The sequence below is a fragment of the Phocoena phocoena genome, chromosome 10 (genome assembly GCF_963924675.1).
Source record: "Phocoena phocoena chromosome 10, mPhoPho1.1, whole genome shotgun sequence".
Classification (NCBI taxonomy): Eukaryota; Metazoa; Chordata; class Mammalia; order Artiodactyla; family Phocoenidae; genus Phocoena; species Phocoena phocoena.
In genome coordinates this window covers 101,840,825-101,859,965 of record NC_089228.1, presented here as the reverse complement: position 1 = coordinate 101,859,965, position 19,141 = coordinate 101,840,825, and the positions used below count along the sequence as shown (strand labels likewise).

At 43.7% G+C, this 19,141-nt stretch overlaps 1 protein-coding gene and 1 pseudogene across 1 annotated transcript in view; one reads left to right on the top strand and one right to left on the bottom strand.

The window, feature by feature from the left end:
- The window catches only part of FARS2 (phenylalanyl-tRNA synthetase 2, mitochondrial), a 383,626-nt gene that overhangs the window by 36,421 nt on the left and 328,064 nt on the right, over positions 1-19,141 (top strand). The window lies entirely within an intron of this gene.
- On the bottom strand, positions 12,231-12,866 carry LOC136129954 (large ribosomal subunit protein mL48 pseudogene; annotated as a pseudogene).

The window sequence follows — 19,141 nt, the reverse complement described above, 5'->3', positions numbered from 1 at the left end:
ACAAGTATTTATTACGTGCCCAGCACCCAGCAAGTAATAAAGAAGCGTCTCTTTACTTTGGTGCATGGTGCAGATAAGTGTAGAGGCTGGGCCCTGAACCCGGCCTGGGGGTTTGGGAGGTTGCGGGGAGTGGAGGGAAGGTGAGGCTTCCTAAAGGAAGTGAGGATTGAGTGCGTGGGTGGGTGGAAGTGAGCTGGCTGAGGAAGGACGGGATAGCAGGGACCTTCGGAGACCCGGCCCTGACAGAGCAGAATGTACATGTCAGGAGTGCATTTAGCAGTGAGCTGTGTGTGTGGTGAAAACAGTATTCTGTTCATCTGGAAAGGTAGGGTGGACGAGGTAAGTTCTGGGCTGCTGGGGTCCAGCAGAGGCACACGGCAGGTCCACGTTCCTTCCTGGGTTGCCCGGAACATAGACATTAACTGAGAAGATTTCAGATGCATGAACTCAGTGCTTTCCATAGATGTTCTGTAGGACACAAGGTGCTGGGATATTAATAAGTGCCACGTGATAAATAGGTCCTAGGGTCCAGTTGGTTCAGAAAAGGCAAGAGATTAGAGTCCACTCTGTGTCCCTTTGTCTGTGCATGTCCCAGCAAACATTTATTTACCAAACAGTGCTTTTCTGTGTCCATGTCAGTTACCTTTCTCCCCTTTGACACTCCAGGCCACTACCCCTGACACCCTCTTTTGTCTTTAGCTGAAGGTGGCATTTAAGCTGAGTGCTTCAGCCATTTTGGTGAGTTACTCAGGTTTCCTGGGTCTCTCCCATGTTACGTGTTCTTAATCTTTTTTTTTCCTGTTAATCTGTTTCATGTCAATTTAATTCTTAGACCAGCCAGAAGAACCTAGAAGGGTAGAGGAAATTTCTTCCTTCCCAACACAGGTATAGTTCAGGTACTGCTATGGAACTAGGATATAATAGTGACCAAAACAAACAAAAGGGTTTACAATCTGGTGGGTCAGACAGATGTCCATCAGATAATCACGTAAGTAGATATAAATTTAATTGGAAAATGATCTGGTAAAACAATTCATGTTTTAAGGCACGACAAGAAACATTTAAACAGGTTTTTTTTTCTCTGCCCATTGTTTGGGCCTCCTCCCTCCCCTCTGGTGTGCCTCACGTGTCTGCAGTGTGCATTAACCAGACCCCCACCCCAATGGCAGAAATGCCTGCTCAGCCATAAAGATAATTTTTCTTCTCCTGGTGCCAGCCATGTAACTCCTTAGAAGATAACATTCATTTCTCAATCCTGTATGGGGTCACGATGACCCATGCCTTGTACTTGGACATATCTTTGGTGAACTTTATGTACAATGCAAAGTATCACTTCCCTTAAAGATAACAACTGGTATAGAACAGGCTGGGTCAATTGACCTGGGGATATACTGGGCTGAACCTAATGGAAGTTCTTAGCTTAAGTACTTATGACCTTATTACTGTCATTAGTTGTATTACCTGTATTCTGCCCATTTTACTAGATTATTGACTTTGCGTTGTCAAATGTGTGACTTAGTCTCCCATAAAAATAATGATGACTAGGCGACTTCAAACGATTGACTAAGTATGTAGTTCTATAGGATCGATGATTGTAGTACTAGTTAAGTCAATCTAGAGCTGACTTAATGTATAGGTTAGGATGTGCTTAGATTAAACGCAAATACTATACCATTTTATATAAGGGCCTTGAACATCTGGATTTTGATATTCATGCGGGCCCTGGAACCAGTCCCCAGCACATACTGTGGGACAACTTTATTTACTATGGAGGTACCGATGAAATACTCATAAAGATAGAATAGGGCATACAATTAATTGTCATAAGACGTGAAAATTCTAGAAGTTTTTCCTGCAATCTGTAATATTTTCCCTCTCAAGAAAGGTTTATTTTTTTCCCCCTTTAGCTTCTATTATTTTAAAGATCCCCTGGGTCATTTAAACTGATGCAGTTCTGATGGACAGAATGATGTTACATGCAGCCTGTCTTTCATGCCGTCTTGCGATTGCCCTGCTTTGTCCAAGAGAGACACCAAGGTTTGGCCTTATGAAGATGGGGCTATTTTTCCATTATGACTTAAGAGTTGCTCCAAAGACCTGCTCCTGCTTTCCTTATACTCCGAATTATACAAGTAGTAAGTCATACTTTTCAGTCATATACTTTTCATTATGAGTTTCTGTTATGATATAAATATTTAGGGTGGAAAGCAGCTGTCGTCCAGAATCTCACCTGGGTTTCGGGTTTACTGCCAGCTACCTGGGAGGACAGAGCTGAATGACCAGTTTGGTGAAGGGCTCATTACTGCTGGGCCTCAGGGAAGAGCTGGTAGGAAGCTGGCCTCACCGAGGACTTTCCGCGCTGCCCCTTGTTCTGCAGTGACAGCAGCTCCTGCTGTACAGTCCTGTAAATGTATTCATAAAAGAGCGAGGATGACGCATATACAGTTTACCTGCTTGGAACTGACTGACGTTACCTCTGGGATTTATTCTTTCTACCAATTAATTTATAACCTATTCCACCTTTCTCTTCCCTTAGCTGCCAGTCACTGCTCTTTTCAGGGATAATTGCAAGGAAGAAGAGACTGTGATTTTCTATCAGTGTGTTTGTCACCATTTCATCCTGCTATTATGTGAAAATGTGGATCCTCCCACCTCTCAACCATCATTTCTTCCCTTTCTCAGTTCTTGTTCTGTTCCTTCTAAGTTTTTTGAACATGTCGGTGAAGGAACATTTGAATCATTTTGGTGAGATGAATTTCCTTCTGCCAACGTCTGAAGAGCACACTTTCCGGGACCCAAAGCATAGGTATATGAACAACTCTGTACACACAGTGTTGGAGAAAATGTAGCTGTTTACCCTAACACTTCAATGAAATGAACGACAGAGTCCAGCCTTCCCTCTGCCTTTCTGGGCTTGGCTGGCGGCCCCTGGGATGCTGTCCCATGTCTGGGAAGGTGTGCACTGAGGTTACGGGTTCAGAGGAAGGAATGTCAACTGGCTGTCCACCGAGAACACATCCTGTGTTTCCTTGTCACTTCCCCGCCTCCTTAGGTTGTCATGTTGAGAGACAAGCCATCTTGCTGCGGGAGGGCGTTTGTTAGCAGCACTGCAAACGTCTGCATCCCTGTACGTCGATGTAGCTCATAGGCGCAGAGCTCAAGAAGTTTGAGCATTTATCAGAAATGGCTTTCACCTTTCTTAGTACTCCTTTTTAGTTTGTTTATTCCTTTTAGGTTAACAAAGAATGTGTTGCTTGGATGCTTCAGAGACACATTAGCATATCAGGTCCTCCTGGACATCTCATCCCCTCGTAAGCTGGCAGCTCTGGTAGATGTTTGAATTTTCCCCCCTGTGTCAAAGGGGAGAGGAATTGCTGACATCTACTGTGTGCCCGAGTGCTTGAAGCAACTCTGTTTCCAGCTTTTATATCACCACTAAGGAAATTGCTAGAGTCATGCATTGTTAATTTTGCTCCCTGATGCTAAGTGCACCTGATGGTTCCGCTGAGCGCTGCCCCCTCTGCCATCCAGCGGCAGACCCCAGCCGCTCTGCCTACCTCCCTGGACAGGGGCGCTCAGCTGTGTCCTCCCTCCAAGCTCCAGCAGGACGGGGGTCGCTCAGTTGCTGAAGAGCAGGGCCATGGGCATTTCTGTTCGTTTATCACAGGGCACACGACCTTCGTGCAGCTCAAGCAACAGGTTCTGAAAAACCAGTGTCACAGCTGTTTTGCATACATTTTCAGGTTACCTATGGAAAAAGATGTCCACTGTTGAGGAAGGTGCCTCTCACGATTTATGCTTTGTGATAAAATATTTCAAAGATTCCAAAATGTTTTCCTTATTAAGCACCATGAGAAAGATGAAAGGCAGATGACCAAATATTTCTAATACGTGCAGTATATGTGATGGATGAATTAGGGTGGAAAGCAGCTGTCGTCCAGAATCTCACCTGGGTTTCGGGTTTACTGCCAGCTACCTGGGAGGACAGAGCTGAATGACAACAATCATCGCTCTAGTGGTAAAATGTCAAGAATTGCCAGTTTAAAAAAAGAAGTCCAAGGTTTAATAAACATATGAAGACATTATAAACATCACTAGTAATCAGTGAAGTGAATATAAAAGCATACATTTTAAAGCATCAGATTGGTGGAGGTGAAAAAACAATCCTCAGTGTCAGGGAGGAACTGGAAGTGTGACTTCTTTCTTATCATAGGCATGCTTTTTTTTTTTTTTTTTTTTTGGGCGGTACGCAGGCCTCTCACTGTTGTGGCCTCTCCCATTGCGGAGCACAGGCTCCGGACACGCAGGCTCAGCGGCCATGGCTCATGGGCCTAGCCGCTCCGCGGCATGTGTGATCTTCCTGGACCGGGGCATGAACCCGTGTCCCCTGCATCAGCAGGCGGGCTCTCAACCACTGCGCCACCAGGGAAGCCCAGGTATGCTTTTTTAAGTATTATGACAACTTAGAAGATGCACATTCTTTTTTGACATGATGGTTACCTTTGTCCAGAATTGCTAAGTACGGCATTATTTATGTCACGTGACCATCAGTGGGGAGCTTACTGGGCCCAGTCCCTCTGAGCTCCAACTCACTGCATCCAGGGCTTACACGTAGCCCCAGGGGAAGCCCAAGTTGCTGTGCTGGTGACTGAAACGACATTTATTCTGGACGGAACGATCACAGATTCTAGAGCAGGGGCCCTGACATGTTGTCAGAAGGAACGCTTTTCATTTCCTTCCATCAAATCATGAACATCTGCACAGGGCCGTCCTGGCCAATGGCCTCATAAACAAGTTGATAGAAGGTAACTCTTTTGCAATTTGATGTAGACCAGCTGGTACAGTATGTTTAAGTTTCTGTAGGATGCCGATTTCCAAAATCAGTCATGTACTCTGCCTTATTCAGTTTCTCCCAACATTTGAGTGATGTTCCAAAATTATGAACATCTAGAATGAACTCACCTGTGTCTCTAAATGGACTGTAATTGCTGTCCTGCCGTGGTTGAGGTGCTTGTGAGCTGTTTTTAGTCATAACGTTTGTGATACCAAATACATTTTCTTCTTCCAAATTTCTGGACACCAGCTGGGTGTCCTACAATTAAATTAAATTCTGTACTGACTACCTGGCGTTAGCTCAAACCCTGTAGGTGAAGGGCTAAGTCCCACCAGACTTCCCCTCCTTCAGATGCTTGTCACGATCTGGGTCTCCACCTGTACCTTTCACCATCCAGCTGTAAATCTTTGGTTTCCATAACCCCCCCTCCTCAGGTTCAACTATTTGCTAGGTTGGCTCACAGAACTCAGAAAGTGCTTTACTCAGTATTACGGGTTTATGATGAAAGATATAACTCAGGAACAGCCAAATGGAAGAGCTGCGTAGGAGAACGTGTGGAAAGGGGGCAGGGTGGTAGAGTGGGACCTCTCCACCCTCCCAACACTGCGATGTGCTCACCACCCGTGTGCGCTCTGAACTCCATAATTTAGAGATTATTATGGAGGTTTTATCATGCAGGCATGATTACAACAAGTACAGGGATATTGTGGATTAGAAAAAAAATCAGAAACGTGGCATCAAAGAAATTTCATGTTCATTAACAAATCTCTTTGGATTATGTCTCCAGGCTCCCCCAGAGATATCTTCATTCATTAACTCTGATGGGGTCGTTAGATTTGAATAGTAAGAACATGTGAGCATGTGAACATATATACGTTGTAACTTCTGAAAGATTGTACAGATGTTAGCATTATTAGGTCAATACTGTTCGCTGATCATCTTATTAAAGACTGTCGAATATTTTTGGGACCATCATTTCTTATGAACTCTGAAGTTTTGAGGTATCTACCTCAGTCAGCCATCTTTGGATAAAAGATTTAATTTTCTCTTTTGTATTGTTTACTTGATTTAATTGTGGTGGTCTGCATTTTAATGTCTCCTCTTTCAAAGTGTGTTTATTAGACGGATGCGTTGTAGTCTTAAAGTGCTTTGTACGTAGATACTCAGAATGAGAGGTTAACCGGAGCCCATGTTTCACATCTTCTGGGAGCATTTAAATGGCTCTGCTTTCACCATGTCCAGCCTGCCCTGCTGAACCTGTTTTACTTCTCAGGATTCACTGATCACAGAAAAGGGCTCAAAAAATAGTGCCGTCCTGGTGGCTGGGATTTCCTCTTATCTGACCCTGAAGGTTAACTTGACGGACGTTCATCTCTATGTTACTTTGGCATCTTAGGTCCAGGAGTGGAAGGTCAGATACAAGGATGTATGTAAGGGAGAGCTGGGGGTTAGCTGCCCCACTCCCACATTGGTTGTTACTGGGTCACAGTAGGGTTGGGTCTAAAGGAAGCGTGAGATCAATATGGACAGAAATAGACCACAAAACAAGGTGTGGAGAATATTCCCTGTGGTCCAGGCGAATATCAGAACATTGGCTGCTTCTCAGGGCGGGTTCTACCTCTGTTCCTGGTCTTAAAGGGGGCGTTACTCTGAACCCATTGTCCATTGTTACCAGTGTAATTTGTGGTCTCAGAACTTGTGTGAGGATGTATGTGTGGTTCAGTGAAAGTCATGTACAATTTCTTCAGACCTTATGTGCCAGCTATTCGGCAAATGACTTTAAATACATTATTTCATTTAGTTTTCACAGAAACTGTGAAATGGGTATTCTTCACCCCCATTTTTCAGACAAGAAACTAAAGTCCTGAGAGGTAACATGATTTGTCAGGCTCCAGGTTAGGTTTGCAAAGTACTGGAGCCAGGAATCAAACCCAGGACTGCGTCACTCTGGTGACCGACGGACCCTGGGCGCCTACTGTGTGGAGAGCCCTGGGCAGACACCAGAAATGCACAGAAAACTAAGCTGCCTCGACGTCAAGAAAGGTGACACATTGTCCTCATCGGAATGCTAAGGAGGTGCCAGAGTGACTTAATTAAAAGCACTGCATAAATGCATGACATTATACCAGGTTGGCAGTGGTTTCCTGCCAATATATGAAGTGCTAAGAATCAATGGGAAGAAGTATGTGGTTATAAAACAGCAATGAGCAGAGCATAGAAAGGCTAATGGAAAGTGTGGAATGTTAGAAAACCTGCAGATTTATTTATGTGAAGTTTGGAAGATGCTACTCTAGCAGTTTCTGGCTGGTTTTGATGATTGATGATGTACCTAAAGTAGCTGAGCTACTCAGATTAACCAACAGTGCTTTATCCAAAAGCATGCTCTCAGAGAACCTTACTTTCGTGCACCTGAAGGGCACGCAGCTGTGTTACATTGGGTATAAGATGCTTTAGGGTCAGAGAGGAAATGCAAACAGAGGCAGTCTTACGTGGTTTCAACACCATTTATCAGTGTTCTGCCTGTGCGAGCGTGCCTGAGCTCATAAAGTGTGAAGGGCAAGGGTGTGTCAGTGCTCACAGGGGAAGATGGTTCCAACTAGGACAAGGGGTTAAAACCACAGTGGTTCAGTAATAAGGAATATAGGAGAGCAGATACTAGATTTGCTTTTATTCAGCAAAGTGAATAATTCTGAGTTGACTCAGTTCTCAGGTTTATAGGCCAAATCAAGAATGCTGTACTAACATTGAGTTTCTGATGTGATTTTTAAAATTTAATTCAAAATACCTGGGGGTTTTCTGTTGTGGTTTTTTTTTGTTTTTTTTGGTATTAGTAACTTGTAAAATGTACCATTCTACTTTTTTAATTGTCTAGGCATTTTCTTTCACCAAGTACTTTTTTGTTCTGTTTTGATGGAATTCTGTCAGTGAAATTAAAGGAAACTAAACCATGTGCTTGGGAAGAGTCAATATTTAAGTGATGCTATGTATTTTGATTTTACTTGAAACAGGTGGGAAGGGAGAAGAAAGAAATTTGTGCATAGAGCTCACCCATTGTGTGCCAGGCACCCTCTTAGACGCCATGTGTATGCATATTGATATATTTATATGTCTATGGAAAGTTACCTCACTTTGCATCGCGTTTATAACCGTTTTGCAGAAGACAGCATCGTGTTTTCAAGGGATTAACTGACTTGCTGGTTAAGACAGGTTTAGGATTTGAACCCAGGACTTTTCCTTTCAAAGCTCTTATTTTTGTTGGTGTTTGCTGCTGTCTCCGTTTTGAAAAGACTGAATTGCAGTTATCAGAAGATTACAGAAGACAGAGTGGTGAAGTTGTAGTGTTGCTTCCGATCTACTTGTTTTGAGCAACACGATCATATTAAGTAGATGTTTTCAGGAGGGTCCTAGAGTGAGTCTAGAAAATGTGTGAGGAGAGTTCTGCCTTGCTAGGTTTTGAGCCTCTTTTCAAGGATATGATCACCTAGAGTGGAGGAGGGTGCCTTTCTGAATTGCTGGTCTCTGCTTACAATTGAGTTTTAGAAATTTTTATTGGCAGCTGTTACTTGTGAAACCGTGCTGTTTGGCGGCCGTTTTGCTTCACTTGTCTGACTGGCCCCTTGGCATTTTGAGCCATGCCCAGCGAGCTGTCAGACCAGCAGCACACCACCTAAGTGTCTGTTGTGACGTTGAACTCTGCCTTCGCTCATCTGGTCTGTGCACCATCTGCTGTGTCTTCCCTAATCCTTTCTGGCTCTCTAGACTTCACGCATCCATCACTGACTATCCGCCCGGGCCCTCACCTCTCCCGTAGACGCGTCCCCCATCATTCTCTGCGTTGGCTGCTCCTCCTCCTCTCGCACGTCTGTGGGATTCTCTGGCTGTCCTCTAGTTAATCATACGCTCCTTTATAAATGTATTTCTCTGTGTCACTGTGAATACCGCAGAGCTCTAGCTTCATATATTTTAAACTCTTGGATGTCATGGATGGTGATTTGAACAACAGTATTTTAGGACTTAAAAAAAAAACTCCTTGCGAAGTATTTCATGTGACTTCATTTCAGTAACCTCTTGGGCAATACAGGCGTAAAATGGTTTGATCATGCACGGTGTCACAAAGCGTGCAGGGAGCCTGACGCTTATACACCGTTGGTGGGACTCCTAACCAGTGCACTCCCGTTGGGAAATCCATTTGGCCCTATCTGTTCAAGTTTAAGATGCGTAAACCATTTGACCATGCAGTTCAGCTTTTAGGAGCTGATCCTAAAAATGCTTTTGTGTATATGCAGACATGTGAACAAGGGTGTTGTTTATGGATTTATTCATTTTAGCAAGAAATTGGAAAAGTTTAAATGTTCGATAGGGAAGTGGCCAAATACATTGTGGGGCTTTCATATGATGGAATACCCTGCACCTTGTAAAAGAAGGAAGTAGATCTACGTGCGCGACTGGACTCCTATGGAGCATCTTCTGTATAAGTTAACTGACAAGGATAAGGTGCAGAACAGATGCTAACATTTGCATAAAAATGTAGTCTGTGGGGTTGGGGGTATATGTGTGTGTATAGATTCATACAGTTGTATAGCGTGGAAACTTGCTTATAGGGCGGTCCAGGAGGCAGTAGAAGTTTGTTCTTCACAGCTTACCCTTTCATAACATTTGAATGTTATTATTATGTATTCTTTTTCTATGAAAAATATTAGATTAATTTTTTATTTATAAATTTATTTATTTATTTTTGGGTGCATTGGGTCTTCGTTTCTGTGCGAGGGCTTTCTCCAGTTACGGCGAGCGGGGGCCACTCTTCATCGCGGTGCGCGGGCCCCTCACTGTCGCGGCCTCTCTTGTTGCGGAGCACAGGCTCCAGACGCGCAGGCTCAGTAGTTGTGGCTCACGGGCCTGGTTGCTCCGCTGCATGTGGGATCTTCCCGGACCAGGGCTCGAACCCGTGTCCCCTGCATTGGCAGGCAGATTCTCAACCACTGCGCCACCAGGGAAGCCCTTAGATTAATTTTTTTAAAGTCTGGTAGTACAGCTTAAAATTCCCAAGTCTATTGACTTAACGGTAGATGAGATAATGTGTATATAGAGCTTAGCATAGTTCCAGATATAATAATGGGTTTTCAGTAAATTAGCATGAGTGGTGGCCATGGCAGAGATGGCGGTGGAGTAGTATGAGGGTGTCAGAACTTTACGCCGAAGAACCCCTTGTGACAGAGAACAGCTAATGTTTCGTCCCCTCATCTCTGCCTCACCCGGGCATTTGAGTTGTCTTAAAGAGGTGGTCTAAAGTATGAAATTGTGTATAGTTCTGGTGCTTTGGTTTAAAAGATAAAGTTAAAAAATGTTTTTCTTTGTTCTTTTCTGTATTTCCGTGTTTGTTTTTTAACATAAAATAATTGTGTATCTCTTAATATCAGAGAAAAAAATTAAAAACTAATGTATCTCCTCAAGGTAAAAGCAATTATTCAGTCAAACTTTGCAGTCTTGACAGATGAGCCGTGTCATCTTATGGTGTGGAACCTTGTCCACTGCCATCCAGCTCCGGCTGTGTATAAACCCTGTTTCCAGAAGAGGCTTTCTCTCTATAAATTAAGGTTAGGATCTGATATTGCCTTTTGATGATTTCCATCACGATTTAGTGATTTACGTGAAGTCGTTGGAACGGAAGGCTGCTTCTGAGTCACGTGCCATCTGTTGCCTCTTGACCTGTGGGAACATCAGTCCCCAGCACGTGTGACTGTCAGGTGTGGTTGTCAGGAATTCCTGCTTCCAATTCAGCGTCCTCATCTCGGGTCTTTATTGCTGTCAGTGACTCACACGTTTGCAAATTCCTTGTCCATTTCACTCCTGCGGGATCTGATCCTTTGTGAGGACCAAGGCCAGAGAGAGGAACAGGTGCTCTCCTGGAAACCGTGGCCAAGGGAAGTGGGAGTAACAAGGAGGGAGAGATCCACCGGTGACCTGCCGGGAGACCACGTGCAGTGCTTTGTGTCCATATTTCTTCTTAAGAGTGTTGCAGCTTTCTGGTTTGATGGGCTGTATTCATAAGACTATTAATAGATGTGTTTTTAAGCTTTGTGTCCCACAGTTAGGTATTGATGTTATTTTTTTTGACCAGTATTAAAAATCTAGAATTGATTTAATTAAATGCACATATGTCATTCAGATAGAAATGATTTCAAACCCTGCTTCTTTTTTTTTTTTTCTGTTCCAATAAACCTTTGTTTACAAAAACAGGCAGTGGGCTTTGGGAACTGGATAGAGGTTTCACAACACTGCAAATGCATTATATACCACTGAATTATTCACTTTAAAATGGTTCGTTTTGTGACATATGAATTTCACCTCAATAAATTATTATTATTATTTTTAAAAAATTATTTATTTATTTTTGGCTGCGTTGGGTCTTCGTTGCTGCGCGTGGGCTCTCTCTAGTTGCTGCGAGCGGGGTCTACTCTTCTTTGCGGTGCGCGGGCTTACTGCGGTGGCTTCTCTTGTTGCCGAGCATGGGCTCTAGGTGCGTGGGCTTCAGTAGTTGTGGCTCGCGGGCTCTAGAGCACAGGCTCAGTAGTTGTGGCGCACGGGCTTAGTTGCTCCGCGGCATGTGGGAATCTTCCTGGACCAGGGCTCGAACCCATGTCCCCTGCATTGGCAGGTGGATTCTTAACCACTGCACCACCAGGGAAGCCCCAATAAATTATTTTTAAAAAGCAAATAGGCAGTTGATAGGATTTGGCTCACAAGTAGTAGTTTTCTGACACGTGACCAAGATCAACCTTTAATTCTTTGCTTAAACTCATTCCAGGCAACCCTAATTTGCAGTTATGTAACATCTACCTGCATACTTATGACAGGTCACTCACTACCCCACAAGGTACTTTTTTTTCCACTTATGGACAGATCCTGATCCTATCTGGAGGGTTTTTTCATATACAAAATATCCCTCCCTATGCCTTCTATCCACAGAGGGTTTACTTATGTTATGATTGTCTCCTTCACTAAAGGAACTCCATGCCGGGTTGATTTAAAGGATGAGTTCACTCGGATTAGGACATACTGGAGGGGAACATGCTTATGTGCTAAAGCACCAGGCAAAGAGAAACTGAATCCCTTAGTTAAGGGATTGCTTGACAGCATGGAGTGACTTCTCTCATACACACAAACGTCCATCATCAGCAGATTTTTATTAGATGGAAGATACCTAGGGCTGGCTCAAAGGAAAGTGGTGACGATTGGCAAGCACTCCTCCACAGAGCAGAGGAGGCACTCCTGGCTGTGGAGATGGGTACTTACGATATTGAGGGTCAGGGTCTCCTGCTTGACTTTGGCCACCTAGGAAGCTCTTCCCCTTGGCACTCATTATCACCAGTGCTGGCATGAAAGGGTCTGCAGTGCGTTAGTTCAACTTGGCTAACAGTTCTTCCTGTTCTGGCTGGGCTTTGAACCTTCCCTTGAAGTCTTCTTCAGTGTGCTCCCTCACTGACAGTTTGACTCCTTCAGGACGATTGCTTTGGATTATTTCCAAGAAAATCTCTGCACATGTAGCGCTCAAACCGCTGATCTGAACCACTCGCCCATGGGTGGTAAGAACTGAGTCCAGGAGCATTTTGCCGCCTTGGTTCTGCAACTGCAACACCTCCATGGTTTTGGTGGGCCTCGCATAACTTTCCTCGACTTCAATGGAGAGATGGTTGCAGAGGTTGTGAACATACTGGGCATGACTCTCTGCCAGGGCCGTGTCATTTGCAGTCAGGTGAAGTTTCAAACCCCATGTTCATCATCTGTCCCCGAGTTAACGGGTCTCACTTCCACTTTCCCCTCTTCTTCTTGGGCTCTTGTGCTTTAGCTAGGTGCTTGCATCTCCCAGTGCCACGCGTGGGCTGTGACCTGTAGCGCCACCGGTGCTCGGCAGAATGCCGCCTGCAGAACAGATGGGATTCTTTCTTGAAGTTCTGAACCTCAAGAGGGAAAAGGCTTACTTAAAAATGGTGTCATTCCTCAGACACAGCGCCTTTCCCAGAGCTCCATTCATCTTTGCTGCTAAGCGGCCTGTAATTGCGCCAGCTGGAGATCGGCCCAAGCAGCCGCGACCCCTGGGCGTCCGGAAACCAATCCTGCTTCTTCTGAACAGACATTCTTAGGTGAAAGTCAACATGTTCCTGAGCAATTAGAAATTATGATGTAAATCATTTTTCTTTAATATCTTAGCAATGCTTTTAGGTGACATACAATTACATTGGGTGATTCGATGTGTAGAACTGTCATGAATTAGTTTTTCACTATTACTACCAGAGATTTAAGTTTATGGGGAAACTGGGTGACCAGTCATCAATGCAAATATCATATTTAACAAAGTAGAAGGTAAAAAAATTTAACACTTGGTATGTAAACACAGACTAATTCTTAGTTAGTCTCGTTGTCGAATACTAAGTGGTGGTACTTTTATATACAGTGAGTGTAGTCACCAGAGGTTGCCTAGGCATTTAGCTCCATTCTTTTCATACCTTTGGGACAGGTGTTTTGCCTTTTGCAGAGAAGAGAGAGACAGGAGATTTTATCGTCCGGACTGGGCTGAACTCAGAGGTGCTGTCCCCGCTTGCTGAGTGTCCTTCTAGAGCAGATCTAGAGAAGCAGTGGGCCTACTGCTTCAGCACAGAGCTCTTGTGAGACTTAATATGAAAAAATGACAGAGGCGTAAATGTAGTTGAACCATTAACTTTCAACTTTTTTTCCCTATCATGTTTTCTTTTTATTGTCAACTAAAAATTGTCACTCACCATCTGCTTCTGTAAGAATGAAGTCACTGGCCACTACAGTCGCTGACCTTCATCGCCCCCTGAAAGGAGTTCAGGGTGGAGATCAGGAATGAGGCCCTCTGTGCTCCCGGGGAAACTGGCAGAACAGGTATTCAGAGAGTTAGATCTTTCCAGAAGAAGAGTTTATGAGCCCAATTCTTGCATCTCTTCGTATCTAGAAAAGCACTAACGTCACTAACGGAGACGTGTGCTCCTCGTGACCAGCAGCAACCTTGTGCCGAACTGTGTGCTCTACTGCACGCACCCCCTTCACCAAAATCACACACATCCTGACCCCCCTCCCTCTTCGGAGCAGCTCCTCAGAGCTCTCGGAGCGGCTGCCTCCTGGGCTATAGTCCTCATTCTGCCCCAAAAGAAACTTAACTCACAGCTCTCACGTTGTGCATTTTTTTCAGTCGACTTTATTTATCACATACTATTTCCTTTGGGATTAAAACAACACAAAAGGTAAGGTTGTTTTGGTAAGAAAGCTCACAGTGGAGGAAAAATATCTTAGTTCTAAATATATCATTCTCAAGATATACTGATAAAATAAGATGCGCTTTTTCTCTGAAAGAACAAAGACGTGGCAGTTGATGGTTTCTAAAAGTCTCAGAGACTTTATTTCATACCCGTGTAACTGGAAGCTGGGAGTCTTTTCAAAGTGTTTCTCAAACCAAAGATATTTCTTCGTGTGTATGACATTTCATAAATCTATGGGCAAATAAACTATTTTCAAAAGCCCAGATTTGTTTTTGAAATAAAATATATGCTTGTGTTTCCCAGATCTGTATTTAAAATGATGCGAAGAGCTATTTATGTGGTGTCAGACGCGGAAAAACCATCAGCATTTCAAAGAGCTGATATTCTGTACCAGAGCTCAAGTAAACAGTGGCTGACTCTGTCATTCAGTGCAGAAATGTTTCCCAATTGTTTTTTAACCTTTCAAATTTTTTGATATTTGTAAACATCAAAAGTCTTACATTTTCATGGGATCAAATATATTTATCTTTCGTTTATTTTATTTACTTGTTTAACAGTCATTCCTAACCACAGATCATTTGAAAAATTACCAATATTTCTTCCGTTTTTTAAAAACAATTCTTTAAAAAAATTCTTTTTTTTTTTGAAAATTCTTCTTAAACATAATAGAACTCTACAGTCTATTGTGGCACATGGGATGAAGTGAAGATCAGATCATTTTTATCCCAACTACTTAGTCAATTTGTTAACACTGTTTCTTATATATGCTATTGCTATTGATACATTGGTTAATGAGAATATATATTAAGTTTTCAAATATCTCAGAATCTGTTTGCTCTGTCAGTTTTTGTGCCAGTTTTCATTATTGTTGTTTTCTTCTTATTATTTTTCAAAAATTCCTAGCTTCTGTCACTTGTTTAATTTTTCAAATGAACTTGGGGATTATTTTTAAAGTCTTTCTCCTAACCATCCCCCTCCCCCTGTAGAAATTTCTATTGGGAATTACATTAAAATAATTGGAGTGGAGCTGGCATTATACATTCAGTCTTTCATACATACAAGGCAGATCTCTGTTTATTCTGCTCTTCTTTCCTGGTTCTTCATAAATTTTGATAGTTTGCTTCAAACAGGCCCCTCTCTATATTTGTTATTATAGAGGATGTTTTTTTCCAGATAGATTTATTTCCTGTTGGTTATTGTTGGGATTGAAAAATGCTATTGATTTCTAAAATTTTAAAATTCACTCCCTTCACCAAACTGTTATCTGTTCTGATAGTTATCAGTCAACTCATTTGAGCCTTCTAGATACACAGCTGTGTTGTAGCCAATAATACTATGGTTTCTTCCTTCTAGCAGTCATGCTCCATTGCTTTGTGTCTTATGTTCTTTTATGGGCTAAAATCCTAAAATTTTAAAAAAATGATCACTTGTAAAGTAGCTGTTCTCCGTTAGAAATGATTTCGTAAGTTACCTAGAGACTGCAGGTTACCTTTTATTGTGTAGAAAGGTTTTTGGAAATCAACACATTTCCTTGTTTTGAATCGGTGGTATCTGGTCCTATTTTTGGTAGAATAAGTACAACTTTAGGGAAAACGTGTTAAAATAGAAGCCTTGGAAACTTATTTAAAGCAAATTTTTAAATAGATTACTGTATATTCTTTTTATTTTTCTAGGTGAAAGCTTGGTGATACTGGGAAACCGAAATTCAGAGTTAAAAAATAATTTCAGTGGTTCTAAACTAAAATCCAGCTTTTATGGATAACTGTTTTAATAGACATATTGGTAATTTTGTAGCTCAAATTTTGCTTCTGTCAGTAATAGTACTGCCTATAATCAGCAGACTAGATTGTTGATACTGTTGGAAGTAAGGAGTGATCAGTGCTAGTTTTGTAAGGGGTAGAGCACAAACTAGTGATGTAGAGTTTGATGCTGTCTTATCTTTTCTTATTTTTTCAAGGAACTGGCTACCCTCTCTTGATAAATGCTTCTGTAGTAAGCTGTTTGTACACCTAGTGAACAGACCCATGGTTTCCTTCTCCGTATTTGAGTAACTGGAATCTTCTTTTGTTTTTTTTTAAAATTTTTGGCTGCGTGGGGTTTTCATTGCTGCACGCAGGCTTCCTCTGGTTGCGGTGAGTGGGGGCTACTCTTTGTTGCCGTGCGTGGCTTCTCATCACCGTGGCTTCTCTTGTTGCGGAGCACTGGCTCTAGGCGCACGGGCTTTAGTTGTGGCACGTGGGCTCAGTAGTTGTGGCGCATGGGCTTAGTTGCTCCGCGGCATGTGGGATTTTCCTGGACTAGGGCTCGAACTCGTGTCCCCTAAATTGGCAGGCGGATTCTTAACCACTGAGCCGCCAGGGAAGCCCTGGAATGTTCTTCTGATGCCAGTTTTCATGTCTTAACCACTGAGCCACCAGGGAAGCCCTGGAATGTTCTTCTGAGGCCAGTTTTCATGTCATATTTCTGTCATCTTCTTTAAGTTTTCTATCACTTCCCCTTATCGCCTGGACAACCTTTAGGTATTGTGGTCTTGGTATCTGGGATTCTTTACATTTTTCCCTCTTAGCTTTGCACGCTGAGGCAATGAGTTTATATCCTATAACTGTCCAGTTGACCGTGAGGCATCACTTTTATACACTTATTATGTCCATCTTTGTCTCAGTTGCATTGTATCAGCACTTATAGGTTTCCATCTCCGCTCATTTTTAGAAACAAATATTAGTAAATATGATGCAATATTTAAATAATTGCACAAATAAATGTTGCTTGGCAACATGGAACTGTTGCTTGCTGTGCTTTACTTGATGAAGTAGTGGGATATGTGTGTCCATCAACTGATGCATGGAAATCTCGGGGAGGCTCAGGAAAGGTGGTTTGAGCATATCCCTTTTCCATGTTTGACAGTGCTGGTTGCCTGTAAGTCATGCTGTAAAGTGCTGGAGTGCCCGTCAAGAATGTCGTGATCTCTGTTAAGCTGAATCTTTTCTGGGTCTCAGTTTTCTCTTCTGCAAGATGACCAAGCTGGTCTTTATGATCTTTAAGGTTCTTTCCAATGTGATACTGTGATTCTACTTGGGCCATTCAGGTCCTTTCACAGAAATTGAGTATTCTTACATAGATATAATAAAAGAAAAAATGAAACCAAGTCTATTTTATTTATCCCTTTTTTTTCCAGCCCAGTACAGATAAGAAACTGGCAGTTATTACTGTTTATGTTCTGCCTTTCTCTGAACTCAAATAATTGAAGGTAGCTTGCAACAAGGATACAAATTTATGGTAAAATGTAAAAATAAAGAGGACCAAGCAGGGAAATAGGAATTAAAGTGGAAAAGAACCATCTAGAAAGATGGCAGGCCTGTTGACCATGAGGGCCTGCAGGTGCTGAGGGTGTCGGCAGGTAGAGAGAGGCAGGTCGGTCCCAGGGAGGGGGCGAGCTCTTGTGCAGGGTGCTGGTCACGGACCCTGTCTGGAGCCAGTGTCACGGAAGCCACTGCGTTTCAGTTTATCTGCGTTTGTGGTCGTGATTCTGAAAGGCCGCCGCCTCTGCTCCCCGTGGAGAGCCTGGCTGCAGCTGCAGGCACAGACCTCGCTCCCCGTGGGCAGTGCTGGCTCCCTATCCCCTCGTTTCCCCGGGGAGGGCACCGGAGATCCGGGCAGTAAAGGGCGAAGGAGATGTCGCCAGCCCGGAGGGGCAACGGCAGGGATTTGTGACAGCGCAGGGCCTGGAAGGAGAGCCTCCGCGTGGGTGACAAAGCTCCGCCTCTGTTCAGGGCGGCCGTCTGGCCTTTCCTCGTGTCTTGAGTAGGCCGTGGTGCCCTCTGGAACGCGCTCCGCCTCGCTGTCTGCTGGGCAGCCGGGCCCTGCGTCGGCTGTGAGCTGGTGGCGTAGGAGGGGCCCGGGTTTCGAGTGACCGCTCGGGAGGCCGCGCGTCTCCCCGCAGCCTCCATCTGTGTCGAGGGACGTGTTGCGCCAAAGGGTAGACTCTGCTCAGCCTGCCGGAAGCAGTGCAGTGAGGCTGGTCTCGGTCTGACGGTGGAAGTTCATCCATTCTCCGAGTCGCTGGAAGACTGTGGGCTCTGGAGTTAGACCTGGGCTTCTGACTCTCGCCAGGACTCCTTTTTCCCGTGTAGAGCCTCATCTTCCTTTTCTACAAAATATCCTTCTTGAACTGTGCTGCTGACTAGTCGAGGTGATATCTGTGCAGGGCCCTGTTAGTGACTCAAGCAGCAGTAGTCATCACAATGTCATTGTGATTATTCCTTTTATTATTCATCTGTTCTCCCACCAGACCTTTTGCAAGAGGTGTCAGTAAAACAATAAGCAGCCTTCAGAGATGTTTTTCTTTGATCTGCTGTAAAGGTGAAAACTCTTTAAGGCGAGCTGCTATTTTGATATTTGAAGGATATCGGAAAGACCCAGGACTGCGGAGACTGGAAGACTGCTAGTTTCCAGGAGTATGTTTGTCAGGGGGCTCCTTCCCTCCAGGCAGGGAGGCCTGTTGGCCCCTGTACTCCGGAAGGTCCACGCCCGGGCTCCTTCCAGTAGCAGTGTGCCCGCAGCTTCTCAGACACGCACGTGTAGACGAGGTTCACGTGTTCCTCATTCAGAGCAGGTGACAGAGATTCAGAGAGGAGAGGAATTTCAGCTTAGTGTTTGAATGTTGTGTTTGAGAGGAACAGACAACTAAATGCCGTAAAGTGGTACAGGAAAGTGGCCTGAACTTTAAGAATGTTCCTTTTCCTCCGCTCTCCCACTTCACCCTGAGATTTTCACATTTATATTAATTATCTCCACGGCTCATGAGGTCATACAGTAGAATCTGAATTTGAAATAAACGTCAAAATCAGACCGATCATCCTTCACAGGCGGCTGTGAAGAAAATGTGCTTCTGTGGCTAAAGCGTTTTGTCATATGAAGCTCAGACCTTATTTTTCAAATACCTTGTCACCAAAATAACTAGGACATCACATTAAAGACTCTGGAGGGTGTTGGGATCGTGGCAGGACGTGGCCATGTGGAAGGGTGCGCC